At 35.2% G+C, this 13,772-nt stretch overlaps 1 protein-coding gene across 3 annotated transcripts in view; it reads left to right on the forward strand.

Annotated features, from left to right (window-relative positions):
* ADGRL4 (adhesion G protein-coupled receptor L4) overlaps positions 1 to 13,772 on the forward strand; it is a 108,779-nt gene that overhangs the window by 80,053 nt on the left and 14,954 nt on the right. The gene's annotated exons all lie outside the window — the stretch shown is intronic.

Below are 13,772 nucleotides of genomic sequence, written 5' to 3' on the forward strand. Positions count from 1 at the left end.
GTTTCAGATGTTTACGTTATTTAATCTTTTATCAGTGATCAGTGATCTCTGAAGATTAGACTGTCATCTTTATAGTTTCATCATCTGTATGTACCCTGTCATCAAGAAAGTGATTTTAAACTAAATTGCGACATCAGAGACAAGAACCCACTATTTTTCATGAACAGACAAGTCATATATTGATAGTCCCATTTCAGTGAGGAAGAGGGCCTTTTAATTCTTATTGGAAGTGGTTTTTCAAACCTACAAATTTGGCGGGTGTTATGTTTTCCTTTCTAAATAAAGACATTTTTAGATATCTCAAGAGCATTTCTAAGTGCTGTTAAGTTTTCAGAGCCATTCTGAATATAATAGTCGGTCAATGAATCTGGGAGGGCTGACAAGGCTCTAGAATGGAGTGAATTGTCAATGGAGAAGCTGTAACAGTATTTTGGACAACTCTGTCACCTGTGTTTTGACCATAAGCTAGCCATCCTTTTTGAATTGGTTTTTTCTCTCACTCTTTCCCCTTGTGTTTTTATGGTTGTAAGGAAGCTGCTAAAGGGTGAAAGACTTGAAATGTAAAGCAGAGAGTTTCATCAGGGTTTATTTTTTAATGGTGTTGGGGAAACAGAGTGCATTCAGAGGCGGTATTTCCTAATCATCACAGAAAATTATTTCTAATTTTCACAGTGAATCTAGTAATATAACAAGAAATCATTAGCTAGATTTCAGCTAAAATAATTTCATAGTTTATTGTAATTCCAAAATTTTCAACCCACATGAGAAAATAGACTGCATGTTGTTCCTTTCCTGTATTTTTGTGCATTGCCCTGATAGGAGTATTTTGTATAAACACACTCCCTGTATATTCTGATTTTACTGATTCCCTCTCTACAGAATGGGCCATCTCTGGTACTGTTTTGTACAAGTGAAAGTTTTTTGGATCAGTAATTCTTATAATTAAGATAAGAAGTAGTGAGCTAGAAATTATAGTGAAAACAAGAAAAATAGGAGGATTCTGCTCTTAAGGAAGAAATGGAAAGTGTTCCCTGAAATTGTTTTTTTTTTTACTTTTGCTTATGTAAGGGAAAAGATAACTTTGGATTATCTTATAGTAAAGTCCACAGACTTTAGATGGGCTTATCTAAAAATGAGTCCTACAAACTTTCCTAGATGCCTAAATGAATAACGTCACACTGTCCTAGGCTGGAATTAATGAACCAATTTATCTTCCATAGTTTCAGTATGATAATCATTTCATTTAACCAGACGGTCAGGCTACTTAAGAAATAGATGAGGCACCTCAGTTTTATTCTAAAACTGAATAATGTTTATCTTCTTCAGTATCTTTAAAAGCAGCAGAAATTCCTTAAATAATTATCAGATTGAAGTGAAGTCATTTATTGTTGTTATTCCCGGTTTTTCTGGCTAACACTGGCTTATTATTATCTTTGTTGTTGTTGTTGTTGTTTGTTATAATTTTATATTCAGCTATATGTTGTTGTAATTGTTATTATTCTGCTCTATGACACACTGTTAAGTGAAACACATCCTGTCATCCCAGAATAGTATACATCTCTAGTTCAGAGATGAAGTAAAAGAAATATTGGGAACCAAACATCTGAAAAAAGAGGCCCTAACAGTTTGGGCCTGACACTTCCCATGGGTCTGTTAAAGAGACAGTAGGACCAGCTGTAGCCTAGTAAGAGGACTGGAGATGGGGGCCTCAGTGGTAGTGTCTTAGAACTGGGAGTCCTTGGCCTTTGCAGGAGTGCAATGTTCTTTTTGAAAAGCTTTTCTTTTTGTTGCCAATAAAAAAACGTTAAGTGCTCCCCTATATTTTGAAGACAAGTTGTGGATGAGTACTGCAAAAGGTTTGCAGAATAGAATCAGAAATATAGTAAGAATAGAGGCGCCTGGGTGGCTGTCAGTTAGGCATCCAACTTTGGCTCAGGTCATGATCTCACTGTCTGTGAGTTCAAGCCCCGCGTCTGCCTCTGTGCTGACAGCTCAGAGCCTGGAGCCTGTTTTGGATTCTGTGTCTCCCTCTTTCTCTCTCCTCCCCAGCTCATGCACTGTCTCTCTCTTCTCAAAAATAATCATTAAAAAAATAATTAAAAGAAAAAGAAATATAGTAAGAATAAAATTATCATTCTGATTCCAGATTGAATGCCAGCATGACTGGATTTTCATGTCTCCTTGATATATAAGAGCAGAGTATAATGATCCAGTATTGGCACGCTTGGGTGGCTCAGTCGGTTAAGCGTCCAACTTTGGCCCAGGTCGTTGAAACCACGCACTTCGTGGGTTCAAACCCCACCCCCCCCCACCCCCCCCCCACCCCCGTTAGGCTCTGTGCTGACAGCTCAGAGCCTGGAGCTTGCTTCAGATTCTGTGTCTCCCTCTCTCTCTGCCCCGCCCCTGCTTGCATTCTGTCTCTTTGTCTACCAAAAATAAGTAAATATTAAAAAAAAAATGATCCAGTATCTATGAGAGCTTGACATATGTCCCCTGACTTTGGGCCAAATCTGAACATAGAGACTAGACCTGCTTTTTTCAGAGTTTCTTGCAAGCTGCATGTTTACCAGAGTATCCTTTGACATCAGGGATGGAAGGGATCATTATATAGCATGCCTAGGAATAAAATGATGAAAGAACATACACAACTTCAGCTCTTCTATAAACACAGGAAACTTAGAGAAGTGGACAAAAGTTGTAGGGTTGCCTAGAAGGTTGCGAGGTCAAAGTGAAGTTATGCACAACTCAGAGAATGGGGTGAAGAAAGGTGAGGTTAAATGGTGGCATGACTGCCCTTCTCTGAAGAATAGAAGGGGCCAAAATGGAAAGGAAATACTATAAACACTAAGAAAATCACATATACCTCTAAGTGGTGGCCATCACATAAGCCAAGATTACCAGCAATAATAAAAACTAAACTAAACCAAAGTGATGTCATGAAGCAGAGTAATTGAGCTTTATCAGTGAAGGGACAGCATGAGAGAAGCAACTATGCTGCCCCACACTCATCTACACTGATGTAATGAATGGAAAGTCATTATCCTATGTTTGGGTATATTCTGGTAGGTAAGGATGCAAGCCATACAGTTAAGTTCTCCATGTTAATTAGGTGGTATGGGCATGAGGGGAGAAGAGGAAATATAAGAATTATCCCCTGCTCACTACAGTATCAATGAGGATAAAGCAAGACAAAACAAATGACAAAGAACAATATATAATAAAATAGAAATGACAGATAAGATGTGGGCGAGATTAATATGGGCCAAGGTAATCATTCAACAAATCTTCATTGAATGAATGAAATTGTTTGTAGAAGGGGAAAGAAGCAAATTCTGCTTTACATACACCAGATTTTTAATGTGAATTTAAGTTTCTAACAAGAGGCCCCATAAATCTGCCAGATTTCCTTTAAAGGTAAACAAAGAACACAGACAAATGGCCATCACTGTGTATAAGACAATGCTAGAAATAACAAAATTATTATCATCTGGCTGTTACTAAGAATATTCGATTATTGTCATTTCACGGCTTCATCACTTCCTAGTCTGGATGCCATTAATTATGTATCAGATTTTCCTCCATAAACTTATCCATTTCTCCTCTACTTTCAGAATCAAACTATTGCTATCCCTTCCTAAGATTCTAGTATTAATAATGGGAATTTTTTTTAATTTACAGTTTATTAAACACTATCATTCATAGCTAATACTCAATCTCCTTAAATCACTCACATTGTTATCATCTATCCCATGTTATAACTAACAAAAAATAGGATTTGATTCGAAATGTTAAGTGATTGGCTCAAGGCTCTAAGTCTACAAATAAATATTGATACGAAAACTTGAAACTAGAAACTACCTTTCCATTTTATCTTGCCTCTCTTGCAGTTGCCTTATCAACCTACATTTCTGCTGCCATTATCAATTTCATTTTAACCTTTCCATAATAAACTGCCCCCAACTCAGCTAAAACAATAGCAACTATTAAAAAAAAATAACATTGATGATAAACCTCATTTTATTCCTGATATTAACCTAATCATTCTCCATGTTTTACCACATTTAATCTAATCCTTCAAACAACTCAAATATGACTGTATGTATGTATTTTATTTTGAAGTTGGAGAAAATGAGACATAAAGTGATTACACAACTTGCTTAACAGCTAGTAAGCACCTGAGCTGAAACTCACATTCATGAAGTTGAACCCATGGCCTGCTTTCTTGATTCCAGGGCTGATATTTCCCTTTGTCTATCGCCCAAATTCTAGAAGCTGGAATGTGAAGTTCTCAGTAATTTAGCTGAATCCCACCTATTTCCAGCCTGTTTTCACACTGCATATTCCCACAAAACAACTCCCTCAAAAACTTCATCCTTGTTAGATATTCTTGGATATTTTCTTGTTCCTTTGCACTCCAATAATCCTACCACCTTGCAGTTCTGCATGAAATCTTATCATTAATTAACACAGGACGTGATGGAAACCTTTCCAGATTTGCAACCAATCTCTGTCTCCAACATACATACCATAGAATTTTTATTCAAACTCTCTATAGTACTTTTAATGCTCGGTTTTGTTGCACACAGTAATTTTCCTTATGCGTTATGCTACCCATCCCCTACATCCAAATTCCCAAACAGAGCTATGAGTTTCTTGATTTGCTGACCATATGTTGCTCAATAATCAGTGTCATTTTGTTGCACAACCTTAGGGGCCGCCTCCGGTCAGTAAATTACAATCACTCTTTACAGAGCAACACTCACATTGCATTTTCTATAAACCCTAGACTATCAAACAGGCTCTTTTGGCCACCCAGAATATAGAACTATTTAGTAAGTCCTTAATAATTATCTGTATATTTCAATTAATCCATTAATAAAGACCACAGTAATAAATGGGGCAGGAAGAAACACCATGAGATCCTTCTAAAGCTGCGTGACTGCTCTGTGTCCTGGATGCCCAACACCTAAAATGAAGGTATCAGTGCCCACCCTATACAATAAGGCTATGGTAAAGCAAAAAGAAATGTTTTAGGAAAGGCATCCATTCTTTAAACTTAAAATGCGAAAATGCACAATAATTTGGAGGATAATTTTTGGCTCTCTTATTTATACGTTTTGTATTGGAAAATAAAGACTAATTTTAAAGCCATGGTTTGCACAGTAAAAAAAAAAAAATGTATGCAAGGAAAGGTATGTTTGGCCAATACTGTGTATTTGTGTGTATACGTATATAATACATATGTGTGTGTGTGTGTATATGTTTAAGCATAAATCCTAATTTTTAAAATATTGGTGAAGATGTGGCAGCAGTTAATTATGGCAAGATAAGATTTAACATACGTGCCTGTTACTTTTTGGAATGTGTTAAAAGTCTCTAGAATACTCTGCCAGACAAAGTTTAACTGAAATTGAAACAAAGTGTATAATATCTTAAAAGCAATAAAAATTTCATAGAATAAAAAGACAGGATAAAGACAAAATGTAAGTGAAACTTCAAATGTAAATAGATAAATTAGTGTTGATTCTGTTATGCTTCGCCTTTTAAACAAGTTATATGATTAATTTCGTGACTTACTCTAAACAAATCTGGGCGGACTTGCACTCCGGAGTAGACATCTCTGTAGAACAATGGCAGTACTTTTCATTCATACATGGAATTCTTGCATTTCTTCTGTAGAGGAGGGACTAGGTCCTGCAAATGATGTTTGCTTGTTTTTATGAATGAAACCTGAAGTACGTCAGGTTTGGGATTATAATGTAAAATGCCTTTAAGACAATATGTAAATGAGTAAGAACTGAATTCGAATCAGCATTGGTGGCTTTTTCTACCCCCAGGTATGTTGCTTCAAAAGAATACTCAAGCTTTTAATCTCCTCTGATAAGTGTTAACGATTTAGGTATTTGAGGAGCAACATTTTCTGCATTGATCAAATGAAAGTATTTCCTCAGGTGTTGACTCATTAATATTAAGGATCTCTTAGAAATTGGAAGTATAAACCAGTGACCCCTCGGATTCTATCTAGGAATGGCTACATTTAAAATGTTAAGATTGTAACTATACATAAAAAGCCCTAGCCATGCTTTTGAAAGATGGAGCTGTACAAGAAAGAGGCTTCTAAATCTTTGTAAAGCAAGCTGCAAACTGAAGATAATTTCCATAATTCATTTCTTTCTTCAATATTTTTAATCTTTAATGCTGAATCCTTTCAACTAAAACTGCACAAGCGATTAGATTCAAATACACAAATATAAAAAAAGAGTTGGTGAAAATAATTTAACTTTTAAGTAGAAATTGAAGTTTCCCATAGACATGTTCGGCATTGAAGAATAGAATTTGCTTGATTGAGGCAAATACTAATTAAGCTATGTCCAAATAAGGCATTTTCTTTTAAAAATGGGAGCTTCCATTTGAATTTAAATCACAACCCTTATAATTGAGTGTTTCTATATTACTACTCCTAGCCCCTTCCTTTTAGGTTTGCCCAGATTTCCACTCAGTTCTTTGTAGTGGCCTCCTCTAATTGTTCTTTCTATGTCTGCAATCTCTTAATTCCCTTTCACCAGGAAATGCCTATTAAAACCTCCTCAAAAGTGAATTCCTCACATAACCCTTACACAAGAGACAATGTCCATGTATGTTTATTATTGTGTGAGCTATTCATATTACATTTTTTAATTTCATAGACTGCCCAATCTTCAAAGAAATGCAAATATTATAAAACAATATAAAGTAAAAAGTGGATATTTTATCCCACACTCAATATTTTTCATAACCACTCTTTTTCTTAATATTTGCTCTGCTTCCTTCCAGACCTTTGGCATGTGCATGTATATGTGCACACACATTTCACATACACATTTATACAAACTTAAGCAAAAAATTTGATTACAAATAAAAAAACCCTGTATCGTTTATAACCCACAATACGTCATATTCATCTTTCTTTGTTATGATATGCAATTCTCCCATTTTATCATTACATATTGTGTATATTATGCTCTAATTAATTTTACCACTTATTGATGAACATCTAATTTGTACCTAATATTTTCTTATTATAAATAATACTGCATGCACAGGGAATTCTTGTTCCAATATAGTTGCATACATCCATTACATAAAATTGTTAAGAAATGCTTCTTAGGAGTAGAAATGCAACAAAACACAATGTTTTAAATTTACAAATGGTCTCCAAAATATTTACTTCAGTAGATACTTATACCAACAATATTTGAGGATGTCCCTTTTCTGACATTTTTGCCAACACTAGATATTACTATTTACTATAGTGTCTATACAGCTACCCTGGAATATATAAACCCAAGGGAAGGATTATGATAGACCGGGGTTCTGCAACAATGGCACTGCTGACACTTTGGACCAGATCTTGTGGGAAGACCTATCCTCTGCATTATAGGAAGCGTAGCAGCATCTCTGGCTTCTACTCACCAGATGCCAATAGCACTGCTACCACAGCTGCTGGACATGACAACCAAAAATGGCTCCAGTACAGCCAAACATCCCAGGGGGAATGATATCCCTGATCCTCTCCATTAGGAACCACTAGTCTAGACTTGGACATTAAGCATCTTCTATAGGAGTGCGTTTGGCAGCTTTCTTTAAACAACAAAAATATTTAAAAAAAAAAAGAATTAAAATCGTAACTTGGGCAATGTCCTCTAGATAACCCCGCTGAAGCTATACTGGAAACACTAGCCATTGTATATTTTACATGTTATGGATAACAACACAGACATTTTCATTACATCTTTTAATTTAATACCATCGTGTTTGTTAGATGCATCTTTTAGTGACCTCTGTGGTTCAAGGCATTTTACAATTCTAATCTTTTCTTCATATTACATATTAATAAGCATTTCAGTGCCTGTAACATTTTGTTACTTTCTTTTGTATTATTCCAACCTTCTTGGAACAATAATAGCTAGAGTTTAAAAAAGAAAAAGTGGAGTTTTAAAAAAAATACTTAACATAAATAATACATTTGTAGTTTTCAACGCATTCTCATATGTGGAAGTTATATTCGTACCTTCTCAGATAATCTCCTTGGGATTTGTACTAACAAAGTTTCATAAAAATTGAATAACTTTATAGAAATTAGAGATCCAAAAAGAATACTGGAAAAAAATATCCCTTGGGTCTCTCAAGCCCAATTAGAAAACACTGGCCAAGGTGAAGCTCATCACTGGTATTTTGTTTTATAAATATAGCTTTACAGTGAGGGATGTTACATCATGATCTAGTGAAAGTGAGTTGGTAAAACAAGGTATCATTAGAATTATTATTCACTTCACATTTGTATAGTCTTTTAATCTTTACAAAACCCTTTTAACACCTCAGTTAATCCTCACAAAAACCTTTGGTAGTACAACAAAATGTAAATAGTAATAGCATTTAGTAAGAGATAACGTGTTACTAGATTTTCACTAAATCTATTAACTATAACCTTGACTTATTTATAAATCCCTATGGGGGTTCTGCTATTTATAACTTTTTCAAGTATACCAATTCCTTGAGAACTGGTTATACTAAAGCAAATTATGTACATTCTTATGTGGGCAACAGATAAAACCTTCTACAACAGATAAAAGCTTCTACTCACTTAAACTTGGCCAAAAGTTCAGTACTTGTTCTGATCATTGTTGTACCTCTGATCTAACTCTGAGCATAATACAACGTCCTTGCCAACATTGTTGGTTGGTCTGCAACAAAAATGAGCCCTTCTTTCAATCAATCTTTATTAGCATTTGCAGAAATCTTATTCCACACATGAGAAAATATTTAATCTTTCCTGTAAGTATTTATTATAACCCTCCATCTCCTTCATTATTCTCTGCAAAATACAAATGACTCATTCTGAGACCATGGACTATCTGTGTGGCTGTGTCTTGATTTCTGTTTCTCATATGTAAATGTTGTCATGCCTAGTTTCAGATTTTTCCAAGAAAGGAACATTTAAAATTCCTTCTGATGAAGAAAGCATGCCTCCCAATGACATCTGATCAAAAAGAGACCCCAAGTTGTTCACTGTTAGGGCACAGCCTTTAGTCATTAGAGCTTAATTCACACTTATTTGGGTAACAGGCACCATTTTGTCTGTACTTTAAATAAGTGAGAACTAAGGTTTAGCAAACTTAGGCAATTTACTCAGGATTACCCAGCTACTGAGTGGTAGAGACAAGCTCATGTTTTCCAGATTCATGTTCTGCACCTTTTCACTACCGCATGTCCTTCCCTTCTGAAGGTTGCAGATTTTTGTTAGGTCCATGAAGATCTTGTTCTCTCTTCCAGATTCTGGCAAACTGTCTTAGGGTTGAGTTGTGAAAGATCTAGCAGCTACAGAGTTTCAGAAAATTATTCACAAAATTTCAATTCTTTATTTTGCTGGTGAAGGTGTCAAAATAAATTATTTTCCATATTGTTGAAAATGAGGGAAATCTTGGCCCTTATAAATATCTCTTCCCTCATTTTGCTTTGCTTTATCTAAATCTTGCCAAGAATATCCAACAACTAACCAAAATACCCTACCTAAAATCCTGATTATATCAGACTACAGATCAGTATGTGGAATACAGATAGTATGGAGATTTACTGTTTCATTAATTCATATTCATCAATAAGTAATTTCCAATGCCCTGTTTGACATCTAATTGCTCAAATTCCTTTTTCCATTTTCTGTCATCGAGAAGAAGCTAAAAGGTGAGTTTAATGCTTCACCCATTTTTAATTGTCCTTAATTTCATATTTTTAGTTAGAAGATTTATTTTTTTATAAAAAAAAGCCTTTGGGGTTCTTTGAAAAATTATTATGATTTTATTTAACTAATATCACTCTACCAATATAGGTAGTATTAAATCAAAATAAAAGTACAGGTAGTATGAAAAGAAAAAACCTGGGAAAAAATAGGTACAACACTTTGAATATTTCAGAATAGGTCAAAACTTTATCAAGTATTAAATCCCCAGGTGAGGTTGTGCTAGAAAAACTAAGGGGATGTAAATGGAGACAGTTGCTTTCAAAAAGTGCATCAGGTTGGAGTGCCTGGGTGGCTCAATCAGTTAGGCAGTTAGGCATCCAACTTCGGCTCAGGTGGTGAACTCGTGGTTTGTGGGTCAGGCCCCATGTTGGGCTCTGTGCTGAGAGCTCAGAGCCTGGAGCTTGCTTCAGATTCTGTGTCTCCCTCTCTCTCTTGCCCTCCCCTGCTCGCACTTTATCTCTCTCTCTCTCTCTCTCTCAAAAATAAATGAACATTAAAAAATTTTTTTTAAATAAAAAAGTGTATCAGGTTGACATGTATAAACAATTCTAAGACAACACATTAGTGTACTTGAGGTAATATTTTGGAAAGACAAAGCTGAACATCTTTCCACCCCTTGTTTACCTCTTTCTTGGCTTTATTGCTCTTGGAGTCAAACCTAAAATCTTTAACAAAGCCTACAGTAAGGGTGACCATATTCACTTACTTATCACCAAAATCTGTACCTTTTTAGGTTCACTTTTAGTGAAAGTAGGTAACAAAAAATCATTCATATTGGGTTCATTTTATTGATGGACCCATAAAACAGCTCCAATCAAAAATCTATTTTTCAAAAGTAATTTTTTTGACACAACAACAGTGATTTTGAATAGAGCACCGTGTGACTGACAATGATGGCCATTTTGAAACCTTCTTCCACTACACCCTGATGACAAAGGAGAAAGCTGTCCCTAACCACTCATGCCTGAGCCTATTTGAGCAGAAGGGGCTGTTTATGCTATATCTGGACAGAGTCTGGAGAGGGAGGTGGGATATTACTGGTTATGTTCCATGTTTGAGCACATGTGAAAGTCAGAATGGTTACTGCAGATGTGACTCTCACACAGTGCCCCAAGAGACATGGCAGGGTAGAAGTGGAGATTACCAAACATACTGGGCTTATTTTAATAAGATGTAAACAAAAAAAAACCACGGACAAATGCTAATCTGAACAGAACACTGGGCAACAGGCGTTAAAAATACCGTGCCCAGCTAACAGGCATAAAGTGGACACTTTACTTTGGGGGCACTGCCCCTGTCAGCCACATGACCCTCCCATGGGATTTTGTGTTTTAATCACACTGCCTGCTTTACATTTTCTGAGCAGTGCTTCATACCTTCCCATCTCAGCACCTCTGCACTAAAATGGCTCCCTGTCGCTTCCCTCCCACCATCCCTTCATCTAGGTAATTCCTGTTTGTCTTTCAGATATCAACTCGAAAAACACTTTCTGAGGAAAGTACTTCCTGACTCATTGATCCATAGTGTACTTTTTTGTGTTATATGACTTCACAGAAACTCACTTTTTAAAAAACTGTTTTCCTTAATTTATAATTACCTATGTATTGGTGTGAATAACTGATTAGTGATTGATTCATATGTTTCCTCCAGGAGACCATACACTCTTTGAGGGTAAAGCAGCTTTATGGATTTTCTCTCACTGTATTATCCTTGAGGTTTACCAGGTAGTTATCACTCAGGCAATAATGCTGGGTAAATAAATAAATGATGCAGCAAGCACAGTATTTAGTCAAAAATGTTCATTCCTTTCCCCCAAAAGGAAATTTAAAGAAATCATCACCACCGCAGAAATGGGATTATTTTGAGAGGACTTCTCCAAAGAGATAATACCTGAAGCATTCCTTAGAGCACATCATTTTTCCTTCATTTCTTTTCTCCTTAGAAATGACTGTTGTATGTATCTGTCTGCATTGATCTCTCTATTTAGGGTATGATTTCACTAAGAATTCTAACATTGGCATTTTATGTTTAGCTGAATAAAGTGAGGTCCTGGCCAAATAATGTGACAAATTTTCAGAAGCCAACTGGTAAAAAGTATACAACGTGGGTTCTTTCTGTGCCCTGGATTTCTAACATTGACATGAAGATATTGATGCCAATTCTATATACAGAGTTACTATAAGAAAAGAAATGAAATTAAAAGAATAAAAGCATCCTTCAAAAGTTAAAAAAGGAAAATTTTTAATAATTTAGGAGACATTCTTATGACTCTTCTATTTTTACCTTTAAAATTGGCAATAACATCAGATACATCTTTGAATTTAATTGGGTAAGATATTTTAAATATAAGTTACAGTCAAATGATCTATATATAAGTTTATGTGTGTGTGTGTGGTGTGTGTATATAAATATTAAGTTTGTGTGTGTGTGTATTGTGTGTGTATGTGTGTGTAAACACACACTTTTTTTTTTTACTAACCTCTATCTTCTTTTTCCACAGTAAGTATACATAAAGAAATTATTTCCTTGCTTATATCTTAACAAGGGAGATTTCATCACCGGGTTTTCATTGTCACATTAAATGGAACTGTTATAAATGTCCTTCACATATAGTTTTTCTCATTTGCTTTTGTTACTTTTCTAATATCTTGCTACGGCTCATAACCATCTACAGTTGAAACCAGCTACAAAAATAAGCCCATGGAATTCACTTACACCCACGGAATTACTTTATTCTTCATGTTTATCCATTTCTAGTACATTATACATTTCTCTCCACCTTTTGATTCCATTTTGAAGACAGTAAATTACTCTTTCAAACACTGAAAACAAGTTCGGCTATTGAAATATTCCTAATGGAAACATGTTAAAAATACAGAGTGTGAATTTTTTAATGTCTAAGATGATTGTATATCAAGATGGGATTTTTAGGAGTGCCTTGGGTGGCTCAGTTGGTTAAGAGTCCAACTTTGGCTCAGGTCATGATCTTGTGGTTTGTGAGTTTGAGCCCCACGTCGGGCTCTGTGCTGTCAGCTTGGAGCGTGGAGACTGCTTCAGATCTGTCTCTGCTCCTCCCCCGATCATGCTTTCTCTATGAAAAATAAACACTAAAAAAAAAAGGATTCTTATCCATAATAAAATGGAGCAATTATTCAGCAATTACTTGAGGGGATGTGGGAAGATATCTTCCGAATGAGGCCATATGCTTCCTACTTGTGATTAAGACTGTTGTTGTGGCTTACGTGCCCAAGACTGTGAATAATGAATATACATCATAAAATCCAAGGGTCTGCCCTTTCTGTTAGAGGCAAAATATTGCATATACTCCAAGGTATCCACACATAAAATAAAGGAGGTGCAACTTCATCATTTCTCTATGCAAAATTATTCCTTGAGGGTCATTACATTTTAATAATGTATAATATATCCCTCAGTTTCTATTGCTATATCTATTTATGGATAATAGATTTCTAATAAGATATTGTTTTGTCAAAATCTGCATGATGTGAAACAAAACAAATTTTTTAAATGTTTAATCAAATTAATGGTTGAATGCTTCTTCACATGGATCATAAAGGGTAAGTGAGATTTAGGTATTCCATCCTTCATCCTTTTATTCATTCAGCAAATGTTTATTGAGCATCTTTTATATACCAGACATAGTTCTAGGCCTAGGGAATATGTCAGTGAATAAAATAGAGAAAAGTCCTTACCCTTATGGATCCTGAATTCTAGACCAGGAGTCAGCAATGGCCACAGTCCACAGTCTGTTGTTATAAATTTATTTATTTATTTATTTATTTATTTATTTATTTATTTATTTATTTATTTTCTTTTTTACTGAGACACATTCACTTGTTTGTGTGTTGTCTAAGTCTGCTTTAATGGCATGGCAAAGTTCAGCGTTTGTAAGAGAAACCATATGGTCCTCAAAACTTAAGCTATTTACAACCTGTCCCTTTGCAGAAAAAAATTCCTGACCTCTATTCTACAC

This window comes from Prionailurus viverrinus, chromosome C1 (genome assembly GCF_022837055.1).
Source record: "Prionailurus viverrinus isolate Anna chromosome C1, UM_Priviv_1.0, whole genome shotgun sequence".
Classification (NCBI taxonomy): domain Eukaryota; kingdom Metazoa; phylum Chordata; class Mammalia; order Carnivora; family Felidae; genus Prionailurus; species Prionailurus viverrinus.